Below are 14,624 nucleotides of genomic sequence, written 5' to 3' on the forward strand. Positions count from 1 at the left end.
TAGTGTTGATGGTTTCAGTTCTAAACGTATTGCAAAAAGTGACTTTATACAAAATAGTTTAAAAAAAACGAAGGGATGAATACGATAATCCTCCACCAACTTGTCTTAATACAGTTAAAAATACGGTTATTTCATTTTATGAGGAAGGAAAAAAAAGGAATTAACTGACTTATTCAAAGAGAAAGTTAAAAATAGTCAATGATTTTCTATCACTCTAGAATATGTCTCTTCAAAATAAAAGATTTATGAACATAAATGTCCACGATGAAAATGAGCATTGGTCATTTTCATTTGGGAATGATATTAATTAGAGGATCACTAAATAGCGCTAATTGTAAGGAATTGGTCAATATCAGATTAAAAGAATTCGGACTCGACATGAATGAGCACATCACGGCTTCTACAACCGACGGTGCATCTGTCATGGTCAAATTTGCCCAAGAAATACTCTCAGAACACCAAGAATGTTTGGTGCATGGCATTTATCTTGCTGGACGTTCATTATAAGGAAAATGCCATTGATGAAGAAGAGGAAGATGAAGTAAATCAAGAGACTTACGAATATGATGTTCATGAAGACAGCGAAAAAGACGATATTCAGTCATTGGCACTTAAAGACGATTATTTTGGTTTGATCAGGAAATTGCGGAAAGTTCGAAAATGTTCAGAAATTCCTCTTTAAAGAATGAAAGTCTCCAAGGATTTGTGAAATCAGAACACGGAAATGAGCTACAATTAATCCTTGATGTCGGAACTCGCTGGAACAGTTTACTTGAAATGTGAGAAAAGTTTTATAAACTGAAATCCTGCATCACACAAGCTTTAGAAATCTGCTGCTTTGAAGAATTTTCTGAAAAAGATTGGACCGCAGTCAAGAGGCTATGTGACACTTTAAGGCCAGTTGTGAAATAGTATTAACTAGGGCTTGCATAAAACCGAGTTTAACCGAAGTTTACTCTTAAAACCGGTTTTAAAACCGATTTTCTCAGACTTAGGAAAAATAATTAAAAGCTTATAACACAGGTATTTATTTTATCTTGGGTAGATTATACAAATCGTAATCAAATCTTTTAAACAAAATCTATCACCTCTTATAGTAAAAAAAAAAATTAAAAAATTAAAATGCTCCAAAAAAGTAACCAGCTTGAGATCATACAACATTACAAATTGTATTCAAATCCTTTGAATAAAAACTATCTTCTCGTATAGTAAACAAAAAAATAATAAGCCCTATAATAATAATAAATAAATAAAAATAATGTGAAAAAAAAACAGCTTGGGGAAATTACTTTACTATTTATTTCTCAGCTTTTTTCTGAAAATGATCCTTTAAAAAACACAGTATATTAAGCATTTTTCCTGATAGACTTGACCTTATTTTTGTGTTAAAGAGACCAGTGATCGAAAACACTCTCTCAGATTGGACACTTGTTGGTTTAATGGTCAGCAGTGCTCTATAAACTTTCTCCAGCTTTTCACTTCTACTGCTAGTTGCCTCCAAAATTTTAAATTCTTTGCTGATTTCCAATTCACTCGGATATTTTGAAGGCTCTTCAGTTAAATTCTTTATTACACTGTCATACTCTCGCATGAGTGTATCTCCAACATCGGAACTAGGCGAGTCTTAATGAGTTCTTCTTTCTTAGTTTTATAATAATTCAGAACCATATTTTTAATTCCATTCACTGAGGCTGGTGGTAATTTATCGTATTTATTTATCTGAAGGTGAAGGCTTGATTGTATAAACTCACTCTTGGCAGTTGAATTAAAAGAAAATCCATCTAAAGCAGCTAATTTTGAAATCTCTTCTTCTATAGATTTTTTAACGATAAAGTTTTCTAATGTTCGTACCATTTTTACGGGAGGTTCACTGTTATCTTGTTTAATGTCAATCTGATGCATTTTCCTTAAATGCAACATCAAAGATGATGTAGATCCTCCAGACGACTTCATTATCTTCTGACATTTCGAACATTGCATCTTTGCTTTTTCGAGCAAAATAATTCCATACATTTGATTTCATCTTAGACATATTAAGAGTAATAAATATTAATTAGTAGGAATTTATATCACCGGCAATTTTAAATAAAAATATTGAAGATAACAAAGGCACAATACTATGCGTCACTCCCGCAATCAGGCGCCTCCGTAGCCAGGTGGGAAGGAGCAGCAGTGCGTAGCACACGCTTCTTGATTAGACCGGGGTTCGAGCCCGTCACCACCAAATACGGAGGATGAGGAAAGGTCAGGGAATGACCACCGCATTTCCCGGAGCAATATGGCCTTAGTTGCTAATGCTCCTAAAAACCAAATAACAACAACATCCCGCAGTCACTGAATGAAGAGTCTAAACGAGGCAAGTTTCAAAATTTTCACGAAAGAAATTTTTTATTTATTTACTTGCAATTTTTTCCCCCCAATTAAATTATTGTATTTTCAAAATTACATAAAAGCTAAATTTGGTGAAACTGCTTTTTGGAGAACATTTGATCGCAAATTTAATGGGAATAAAGAAGCAAAAAACTTTCTACGATTGAAATTTGATGCAATATTCAGCGAATCTGTTTCTAGTGGGTAACCATCAATAAGGCGCGTCCCATAACTTGCCTGGCGAACAAGATAGATGGAACGGAGAAATGTTGAAGCATTTTCTTTTACGCTATCGCTCCGACTCACTCGGTCGTAAATGAGTACACCTCCATCGTGCCCTGATACAGTCAGGGGTTAATGGGATGCAAACCACTGATTTCCTTGCGTAGTAACCACTTGAACTGAGCCTTCTTAACACAGTTGGGTTGGAAATGTCTTCACCTGTAGCCGCAGAAACTTCAAGAGATAGTTGATGATAGGATTTTTAAAGATAAAAGGTACCCTCCTAGATTTGGGCCACTTGCCCATGAGATTCGTACCTAAACATAAAATAAAATAAAAAAATAATAAAAAACATGTTTAAAACATAAAGCAGTTGAATGATCCAGACAAACGAACAAACAAAAAATGTGCGTAACAAAAACTATATTCGAGTGCTAACTAAGAAAATATTCGAATCCGATTTTAGAAGCTCGGTTTGGGTTTTAACAACTCAATATGAAAACCGGTTTTATAAAACCGGCTTGCAAGCCCTAGTATTAACTTCTTTGTGCTCTGAAACTGCAAACTTATTCAAAGCAGACAAATCTATGATGCTTCTTAAAAAGTGGACAAAGAAAAATAGTGGAATAGCTCGTCAAATGTATCTTTCTCTCAAGCAACGGTATGAATTAAGAAGAGTTCAAAATACTGTTTCCCTTTTGCGATATATTTATGATCCTAAAGCTATAAATGAACAAATTTCCGACACTTTCAAGTTGTCTTCTCCAGTTTCCTTACAGAAATATGCCACTTCTATATATTTACGATTGTTTCCTGAACCTCTTAGGGATATAAGTAGTGCAGAAGAAACTCCAGATGAGGGCAATGTAAATAAAGACGACTAAGAGGAGGATTTCAAAAAATGCCTCTATCATGAGATGAGCAAATTGGAACCAAAAACTTCCGAGTCCTTAAGTAAGTAAGTCCTCTATGTTCAATGCAGGCAGCGAATTAGCAATGTACGAAGTAAAGAAAAAGAGAAGCTAAAATCTAGATCTACTGTACGATGCATTAAGGACCACCAAGCCTACAAGCTGTGAAGAAGAGCATACATTTATTTCAGCGGGAATTTTCATAAGATTCGATGCAGTCCCGCTGAAATAAATGTATGCTCTGCTTGTAGGCTTGGTGGTCTACAAGCTAATGTTTAAATGACTATGGCTACAAGCTAATGTTTAAATGACTATGTCTGTCACAATGTGGAATGAGCTCATAAAAACCTGTTCTTATAATTTTGTGTTTTTCTTCTATAAATGGGACAGCTAATTAGAAAATTAGAAAATTTATCGATAATCCGAATTTTTTTTCAATCATTTATCGATAATTTGCATCCTATAGACAGAACACCCTCGCACCTATAACAGTGATCACTGCCTATACAATATTAGCTGTATGGGGCCTGGAAATATCTCCATGGAGGAATCACTTTACACCGGAAAGTTCATTCATCTCTTTAACTGTTTCCGATGCATTTAAGCCCCGACACAATAATGGCTGTTCAATCTGTATGTTCGACATGATACTTGCTTCAAAACGATCATCTGTGACACGCAACTTTTTTTTTTTTTTTTATGAGAACCCCAAACACGAGAGGTATTAGAACCTATAGTACTTAGTACCGTGCTTGGGTTGGAGGTTGAGAAGACGAAAGAAGATATTTGTTGATATTGGACTTGAACTTCTGTAGATTGTAATTTTCAGGAAATACGTATGAAGGAAGGGTGTTCCAGAAAACGGCAGTTGAATGAATAAATGAGGAAGATGAAAAGTTTGTTCTGTGGGTTTGAAGTTGGACAGTAAATGGATGTTGGCTGGTGGCGGCACGTGTTCGGACTGTTTTGAAAGAGAGCGGGAATTATAGAAGCCAATTCAGAAGAACAGTGCCCATGGAAGTATCTGTAGAAGAGGCATGCAGCAGAAACAGTGCGTCTATGAGAAAGCGAGTGGAGAGACTCTGTTAGAGATGAATCATTAATTAACCTAACTGCCCTCTTCTGAATGGAATCAAGAAGCCTGAGAGAGGTTTTGGGGGCACCACCCCAGATGTGGGAACAATATTCCATGGCAGGGCGGATTTGCGATTTATACAGAGTGAGCAGCTGTTTGGAAGAAAAGTAACGCCGAGAGCGAAAGAGAAAACCAAGTTTTTTTGATGCAGAGGAAGCAATATTTGTAATGTGCTTGTGCCAAGAGAGATTAGAAGTCAGGGTAATCCCCAAAGGAGATATAACATTTTGCCTAGAAATCGGAGTGTCACTAAAGATAAGCATAGGAGCAGAAGAATCCTTTTTGCGAGATATAAGACAAGATTGAGTTTTAGAAGGGTTGAAATCAACTAAGTTGTCTTTGCCCCACTGGAGAATTACCTGAAGATCGGCATTTAAGGAATTGGCAGCAGATTTTCGAGAACTTGAAGCTGATTGAGCTGGACAAGGTTTCTCAAAATGGAAAGTTGAATGCAATGTGCTATCATCGGCAAAACTATGGATAGGATTTCCAGTCAATGGAAGAAGGTCATTGATATTCAAGAGGAAAAGAGTGGGGGAAAGAACTGAACCTTGGGGGACACCGGCATTAGTGGAGAATTTAGAAGACAGAGAGCCATCTACCATCACCTTCAGTGAGCGATCAGAGAGAAAACTAGATAACCAATTACTAAAAACAGTTGGCAAACCATAAGAGGGAAGCTTGTTTAGAAGACCTTTATGCCAAACACGATCAAAAGCCTTGGAGATGTCAAGAGCAACTACTTGTGTTTCACCGAACCTTTCCATTGAATTAGTCCATAAATGTGTAACATAAGCCAGAATATCACCAGTGGATTGACACTGACGGAATCCATACTGGCGATCGTTGATCAGACGGAAGGTTTCTAGGTAGTTTAAGAGTTGGCAGTTAATTGATTTCTCCATTACTTTAGAAAGAGTAGAAGTAATTGCAATGGGACGATAATTGGATGGGAGGGATTTGTCACCCTTTTTGGGAACTGCCTGGATATGAGCAAATTTCCAAGCAGAAGGAAAAACACCTTTGGAATAAGAAAGTGAAAAAAGGCGGCAAAGAATAGGAGTAAGTTCAGGAGCACAGGTTTTGAGAACAAGTGGAGAAATACCATCAGGACCTGGAGCTTTCTTAGCATCAAGATTCATCAAAATCCTTCTGATATCCTTTTGACGGATGACCACAGGAGGCATTGAATGGAGCGTGTTAGGAATGGTGGGAGGTGTTTTACCAAGATCATTAATACATGAGCTCGAAGAAAAAAAAATGGGATGCTAGCAGGTCAGCTTTATCCTTGGCTGAAGTGACAACAGAACCATCTGGTTTGGACAGAGGTGGGAGCAGAGATGGGCAAAAGTTGCGGCCAATAGCTTTGACAAGAGACCAGAATGCTCGGCTACCATTAGGGCAAGAAGCAAGTTTTCTACCCTTAGCCTGTTCAAACTCTAGTTTGGACTGATTAATAACTGCTTTACAATTGTTGCGAGCTTTGGTGTAGACAGAAAATGAAACTGAAGAATTAGAAACAAGCCAATTACGATATGCAACATTCTTCTCTTGGACAGCCTTAGCACATTTATTGGAAAACCAAGGTTTAGATAAAGGACGAGATTTTAAAGTGGAGTGTGGGATAAAGGATTCCATTCCTGCAAGAATAATTTCACTGACACGATCTGAGCAAACGTTGACATCAGAAGTTTTGAAACAGTAATCAGACCAAGGAAAAGAAGAAAAGAAGTCTCGTAGGTCATCCCATTTTGCATTCTTGTAATGCCAAACAATACGAGGTTGGGAATAGCCATGAGATAAAGGTTCCATTGGAGAAGAGACAATCACCAAGTTGTGATCTGAAGTGCCTAAAGGACCTCTCACTTCAACCTTGTACTTAGAAGGGTTGTTTGTGAGAAAAAGATCAAGCGTATTGGCTGTATGATTCGGATTGTCCGGTATTGTAGGTAAATGAACAATCTGTACTAGGTCATTAGTAATTGCAAAAGCCTCGGCATCTCGACCTGCTGGGTCGGTGTGACTAGAAAACGGAAGCCAGCTGGAGTTGTGAACGTTAAAATCACCAAGGAAAATTACCTCACTGTTAGGAAAGCTGGACTGGAGAAAGTCAAGTTGCAAAGAGAGGAAGTCAAAGAGCTCCAAGTGATTAGTGGAGTTGGGAGAACGGTAGAGACAACAGATGAATTTGACACAATGAGGTAGAGAGATTTTAAGCCAGAGAAGATCAAAGAGAGGAGATTCCAAATTGCCAAGTCTCTGACAGGGAATATCAGAACGGACATATGCACAAGTACCACCTTTGAGGCGAAAGGAATCATACAGCAAATAATTTGGACATTTGAGATGAGCAGTAGTTGAATCAACTGATAACTGAGATTCAGTCAGAAAAAGTACATTGGGTTTGGAAGACTGCAAGTGGAAATGGACATCGTTGAGATTGGAATTGAGACCACGTATATTTGTGAAATGAATTAGGAAGTCCTTGGGAGGTTTAGATCTTTTCGCAGATAAGCTTGCTCTATTATTTTGACAATTCATGGTGTATTCAATAGTAAGAAAAAGTGGGTGGGACATGCTGTATGAAGTAATGAAATTTTTGGATATGGCGTACATGTGGTAAGAATATACCCAGATCCTTGACATAACGTGGCCTCGACAATGCTCCCCGCATACACACTACTCGGACTCCCTCCAGTCACTATCTGGCAGAGTAGAGGTAGCAAGATTATACACTAGCTGATCCGGAAGCCTCCTAGAGAGTTACCAATAGGTTTGGTCCGGTGTACTATCTAGTGGCCGGCCTGCGAATACCATTTTAGAGCTGTACCCTCGAAATGTAAAAGAACTCTCTTCACGCAACAAAACTAAAAGAACTCTCTTCACGCAACAAGTACAGGCAGTTCTCGCTTTAGGAATTCCCGGGTTTACGAGTGTTTTTCCCCAAGTATCAACAAAATCGAAAATGTGAACATTAATTGCAAAAAATGAATGTTAAAAATACCGCATTCCACCCCACGTGCGTAGCTATACAATACAGTGTACCCCGCTATATTAATCAGTTGCAAAGACACCATCGTATCTTATAATATCGTAATGTGAACCCAATAACACATTGTATTTTGGTAATTCGTTTCAAGATCTCGGAAGTTGAAATTTTCGCTGTATACCTAAGCTATTTATCTCTCTAAAATGTCATTTTTAAGGTCACGAGCGTGACCTTAAGGCCATATAAAGGTCGTGAGCGTGGTTTGTAAATTGTATTAGTTACCAATTCAAATCATTAAACGCACTACACTTTCATCATTATCATATGTTCCGTTACAAGAATCAATTTTAAACGCTTTTGTGATATTTTTCTAAAGCACATTTTTGGAAGTCATGAGTCGTGACCGGTTTAAGCGGGCCTGCATTGCAGGCGGGCGCCACTACAAGGTGGGCGTCGTTTCGAAGTGGTATGAAGTTTAGCTTAGCTCATTAGTATGAAGTTTCATTCTTTCTTTAAATTTTTGTAAACGAATTAAGTAATAATAATTAAGTCAATATAATTGCTGCAAATTTACATATTCTGCATAAAAATAGATCAGATTTTCTCCCACTGATTGTCATGAACGCGCCTTCTTAGGCAGCAAGCGCACTACTTCGCTCGGCTCAGAGCAGCCCTGTGCAATGAACCTATCCCGTAATGTATTTTCTACGGGACCTTAGAGTTTCTTTCCGCTGAAGCGCTAATAGTCGTTTGGCCCGATTCAACCGGTGTAGATCCTCGGGCTTTCTGCGTTCCATATGCTGCGCACACACTCAATTTAATGATGAACGATAAAGCAAAAGTAAATGCAGATACAATTAGTTTTTTTGCAACTGTACAAGAAATATATAATTTTTTTTCATCATCTCCAAAGCGTTGGACAATTCTTTTGGAAATTTATATCAAATATCGGAAACTCATTGGGAAAGAAAAATTAAAGCAATTCGCCCTCCACATTATCAATGAGGAGAAATTTATGACGCGCTTTTTGAATTTTTAAATAATGACAACTTCAATAAAGAAATTCAAAATGAAGCACAAGTTTTATGTCTTAAAATCAAAGACTATAAATTCATCTGCTCTTTAATAATTTGGCACGATTTGCTTAACAGAATAAATCCAGTTAGTAAAACTCTAAAGGATAAAAATATGAATATATCACTAGTCTTATTAAGATACATTGGAAATTTAAAAAAATTCATATCAGAATATCGATCAGATACAAATTATAAAAACGTTCTTGAAATAGCAAAACAACTAAGTGAAGACGAGGATGGAGAAACAGAGTTTAAATCTGTAGTAAAAGTTCGACAACGGAAGGAAAACCGTCAGTTTCAATACGAACATCTTGATGAACAGCCACAAACACCAGAAGATAAATTTAAAGTCAACGTATTTTATACACTTTTGGATACTGCATGGACTTCGTTAAACGAACGTTTTGAACAACTTAAAACTCACGTTGATAATTTTAGTTTTTTGTATAGACTTTTCCAAATTAATAATGAAGAGTTAAGAAAAAACCGCGACGACTTAGAAATTCTTTTGAAAGATGGTAAACAATAAAGATATAAATGCCGTGGAACTCTTTGACGAGATACAGTCTTATACAGATATTTTTCGAAACGATACTTCAAAAATTGAAAATCCTGTCGATATTCTTAAATATATTGTGTCGAATAATTTATCTTTTCCGAATTTTGCAATTGTTTTAAGAATATTATTAACTATACCTGTTAGTATAGCAAGCGGTGATCGTTCGTATTCGAAACTTAAATTAAGACTTATGTTACAAACATGTCATAATAAGGCTTGAAAGGCTAGCATTAATAGCTATCGAAAATGATATATGTGAAAAATTATATATAGATAATATTGTTAATATCAAAACTTGGAAATTAAAATTTTAATTAATTAAATGTTTTCAAGAACAAATGTGTAATTTAATTTCTTTCTTGTAAATTCTTTCCACATGATTATGACAAAAATAAAAATAAATAAATTGCCCCATTTGTTTGGGGAAGCCCATTTCAGCTTTGCAGGTGGCGACGTCCAGCCTAGCGCCGGCCCTGGTCACGACCATAAAACAATTTGCACTTTCCGGTTTATTGGGATTTTCTGTTACTGCAAGCAATTATAAATGGGTAGTAAACTCGATGTTATTGCATTTGCGAAAATACCGATAGCTGGAATTGTGTGGTTTTTTACGTTATTATGGTGAAATGTGTTTCTCCTTTACTGAAATCTTCAATCGTATAAAAACATAAATAAAATTTAAGAATCTTCTCTTCATTCCTTTTTTTTTTTTTTTTTTTTTTAAGCTTTGTGAACTTGTTCTTCTTCTTTAATGCTGCCGAATGGCGTTTGCGACTTCGTTTTGATATTGTTCTCTGTCTAGCGCTGCGTGTAGAATTTGTGCTGTTGTCATGTGAAGCCAGATGTTGATGTTATCTAGCCATGCCATTTTCGGTCTGCCTGGGCGTTTCTTGCCTTCGATCTTTCCCTCCAGGATGAGTGGTAGTAGGTGATATTTTTGTTGGTTCCTAGCGATGTGACCTAGGTATTTGCATTTCCTGCTGATGATGGTTTTGAGCAGGTCCCGTTCCGTGTGCATGTCCTGCAGGACCTGTGCGTTGGTTATCTTGGCTGTCCACGGAATTTTCAGCATTCTTCGGTAGAGCCACATTTCGAAGGCCTGGAGCTTTTTTGTAGTGGCTGATGTTAGAGTCCAGGTTTCTACACCGTAGAGCAGTATTGGCCAGATGTAGCATTTCAATGTGCGTAATTTGAGCATGATGTTCAAGCTTCTGTCGGTGAGGAGGGTTCTCCATTTGGTGAATGCCTGCCTGGCTTGTTCAATTCTGCTTTTGATTTCGGCCTCATGGTTCAGCTGGTCATCAATGAGTACTCCGAGATACTTGAAGCGGTGTATTTGCTCTAATTTTTCGTTGTTTAGTTTGATCGTGATTTTGCTTGCAGTCCTGCTGACCTTCATCACCTTTGTTTTCTTTTTGTTGATTCGTAGCCCCCATGCTTGGCTTTCTATGTCCACTTCGTTCAAGATGGTCTGTAAATCTTGTTCTGAATCCGCTATTAGTGCTGTGTCATTGGCATATCTTAAGTTATTGATGTAGTGTCCGTTAACTTTTATGCCGATGTTCTTGTCAGCCAGTGTTTGGTCGAAGATCATTTCCGAATGGGAATGGGAGATAATGGACAGCCTTGCCGGACGCCTTTTTTTATTAGAATTGGGTCTGTCAGGTCGTTGTCATAGCGAAGCCGGGCTGTTTGATTCCAGTAGAGAGTTGTAATAAAGTTGATATCATTGTTTTCAAGCCCAAGTTTTCTCAGTCGGTCAATTAGGCGGTCGTGGTCTACTGAATCGAAGGCTTTCTCGTAGTCAATAAAACATATATACACGTCTTTTTGATGTTCATAGCACCGTTGTAGCAATATTTGTAAACAGAAAATTGCTTCTCTGGTGCCTAGTCCCCCTGCAGAATCCGAACTGTGTGTTTCCTAGTGCACTTTCGCACTTACATCTTATCCTTTGCTGAATCACCTTGAGGAAGGCTTTTAGCACCTGGCTCATTAGACTGATCAGCCTGAAGTCTTCGCATTTCTGGCTGGTAGCCTTTTTTGGTAGGGCCACAAAGATGGATTGGAGCCATTCGGATGGAATGTCGTTGTTGTTGTAGATTTGATTGAACCATTTCGTTAGTTGTTGGATGTTGCTGTAGTCTAGTTGTTTCAGCAGTTCCACATGAATCTGATCAGGTCCACAGGCCTTGCCTGGTTTTGTTATTCGGATGGCATGTTCCACTTCAGATGTTAATATGTGGAGATTGTCTTCCTGTGTTTGTTGTTGCGTTTCTGTCGGTTTTCTGTTGGTGCCTAACAGATTGTATATATAGCTTTCCAGGTGTCGAGTTTGGCTTGTTTGCTTAGTATAGGTTGATTGTTGTCCGTATATAAACTTGGAATAGGAGCCGGTTTAGATGTTTCCAGCTTCTTTAAGCTTCTTGTGCAGGTTATAGTTGTCATTTTTCTTGATTAAGTCTTCGATTTCTGCACACTGATCTTCCATCCATTTTTCCTTCGCCTTCCGGATTTCCTGTTTGATCTTTTGTTGTATTTCTTTGTATTTTTCCCGGTTGTTGTTGCTTTTGAATATTCTCCGTTCATCCATTAGGTCTAGTATGTGCTGGGTCATCCACCGTTGTTTCTTTTTCGACGCTTGATGTCCTAGCAGGGTTTCTGCTGTTTCATTGATGCACTGTTTGAGTGAACGCCCGAATGCTTGCACGTCTGTTGTTACTGCTTCGATCGATCGGATTGTAGTGTTGAGATGAAGCTGTACTTGTCGCCTGTTGGCGGTGTTCTTCAGTTTCTCCAGGTCGATTCTTTTTGTTGTGCTTGTGCGTTTGACTGCTCGTAATTTGAGACGTAGTGTTGCTATTACTGGGTTATGGTCTGATGATATGTCAGCTCCGGGGTAAGTTTTTGCCTTGAGGACACTTGACTTATATCTGATGTTGATTAAGATGTAGTCAATTTGGTTCCTGACGATATTGTTGTCAGAGTCTTGTGGTGAGGTCCAGGTGTATAATCGTCGAGGTGGTAGTTTGAACCAAGTGTTGGCAATGCTAAATTTTCTTCTTGGCAGAACGAGTCTGTCGCCTCGTTCATTCCGTGTCCCCAAGCCATGTTCTCCGACTGTGTTTTGTAGCTTTCCTTGACCGATTTTGGCATTAAAGTCACCGAGGATGACCGTCATGTCGTGCTTCTTCAGCGACTTTAAAGTGTTGCTTAGCTTGTCGTAGAACAATTCAATTTCTTGATCGTCTTTGTCCGCTGTTGGTGCGTAGACCTGGAGCACATTCAGGTTGATCTTGTTGCCTGCTAGCTGTAGTAGTGCGATTCGTTCCGATATTGGGGTGAAACTGGTGACTTTGTTGGCCAGTTGTTTGTAGACAACGAAAGCGACGCCGTACGTCTGCTTGGTGTTCTCTTCTCCTCCGGAACAGAAGACGTGGTGGTCGTTTGATATAAACTTCTTTGTTCCAGGCCATTTGGTTTCACTTAGCCCAAGTATGTTGATGTTAATGCGTTCCATTTCTTGTAAAGCATTGGCTAGTTTTCCTGGTTGTAGTAGGCTTCTAACGTTCCATGTAGCTAGTTTCAGAAAATTCTTCGACGCAAGCTCGGAGATTCTTAGCACCCCTGTCCCATTCAAGGGACGCCGAGACTCAGGGCCGTGGTTTATTTTGCTTGCTATCATTGAAGTTTGAAGTGAACTTGTTACTCCGCGAAAATCGTGTTTGTTTGTTGCAATTTGTGCATTCCGTTAAAAAAATGCTTATGTATGCTATTGAAATTTATAAAGAAAACAGAAGATTATCATGGAAACAAACGCCTCTTGAAGCATTTCTGAAGAAGACTCCTCCTTGTGCAACAAAGCAACGAGTGCCGAGCCAATAATGAGTAATCAACGAGTGTGCATGTAGTCGATGATGATGATGATGAAGAATAAGCATTCTTTAACATTTGTAAGTCATAAATAATTTCTCTATTATTATAATTTGCTTGATTTTACAGGCTACGTTTTAATTTCTTTCGATAAATCAATCATTGTTTAAACATAAACTAATTAGCTAACTAATTTTATTGTTGATAATGTAACCCCTATTTTTAACCTTATGTCTATGGAAATGAATTCCCGCTTTTAAGAGCGCGCGCTAGGAACGAATTAACTCGTAAAATCGAGAACTACCTGTACTGGCATGTGCACAGATTCTGCTCAGTAGCGATCAGTGAGAGGGCTTTTAGCGGCACCTATGGAAAGTTCGCACGGAATACATAAAATCTTGCATCAGTCCGGGAATTATATGATCACCAGGGGCGGCGTTAGATTAGCCGCCAGCGACTGGCGCCATAGGCAAATCATGAAGTCAGCGCCCCAAAACTCCAAGGGAAGTATAGGCTGAGATCAGTACTGCACCCCTCTGAGGTCTGCATCCTAGGCGACTGCCTAGTTGGCCTAATGATAACCCCTCATACATGAAAAGCTAGCACAAAAATCCAGTTGATCAAAGAAAGTTTATTATATTACAAGTACGACCTTCAGGCTAAATTGAGACTCATGGTCACAATTATACTGGGCCCATGCCCAGAGGCCGACTGGATCAAAAATTCTTACCGGGGGGGGGGGGGACAAATAGAATGTATCGGAGGTGAAGGTGTAATATTGAAAATCACACTGTTCTCCATGCCTCACCGGGATTTCTCCGGTAAGTGTTATGGTCAGTCCGCCTCTGACCATGCAACAATTACGGATTTCGCAGGTAGCATAGTCTCCTAGAAGCGCCTTTCTCCCCACACCGGGTAGAAAACACCTCAGTTCGAGTCCCATCCATTACACGAAGAATTTTTATGGGGGTTTTTCAGAGTTAATCGTCTCGGGTAAGGGTAGCTTTGTTTTCGTCCAGCAAACAGAAATTCGACCACAGAACGCAATGTGGTCGATTTATAGACAGTATGCATGGTAATCCCATACATACATAATCCTCATCGACAAGAACGAAAGAGCTACCCACCTGATTGACATAGTGTTGCTTTATTCCAGCAACCTACAGAAAACGTATGAGGAAAAGATCAGGAAGTATACAGACCTAAGTCAGGAAGACCTTTGTCTTCCTGTCTTGTTCCATATGCAGCATATGGAACAAGTAATGACCATCCTGATCACTGTATCACCCACCGGCATGGTGCCAAATAGCCTTCATAAGAACCTAGAAGCTATAGCCTTCGCAAAGAAAACTTACGTGGATCTTCAGAAAGCCTTAACACTGAACACTGTAGGATAGTAAAAGAGTTTGTTCCTCGACCAATAGCAATGATAGTAGTAACCGGATGCAAACAACCACCCTGTGCATTGGTTCTGCTACCGTCACACCAA

This window comes from Mastigoproctus giganteus, chromosome 11 (assembly GCF_048544385.1).
Source record: "Mastigoproctus giganteus isolate SK-2022 chromosome 11, ASM4854438v1, whole genome shotgun sequence".
NCBI classification, from domain to species: Eukaryota; Metazoa; Arthropoda; class Arachnida; order Uropygi; family Thelyphonidae; genus Mastigoproctus; species Mastigoproctus giganteus.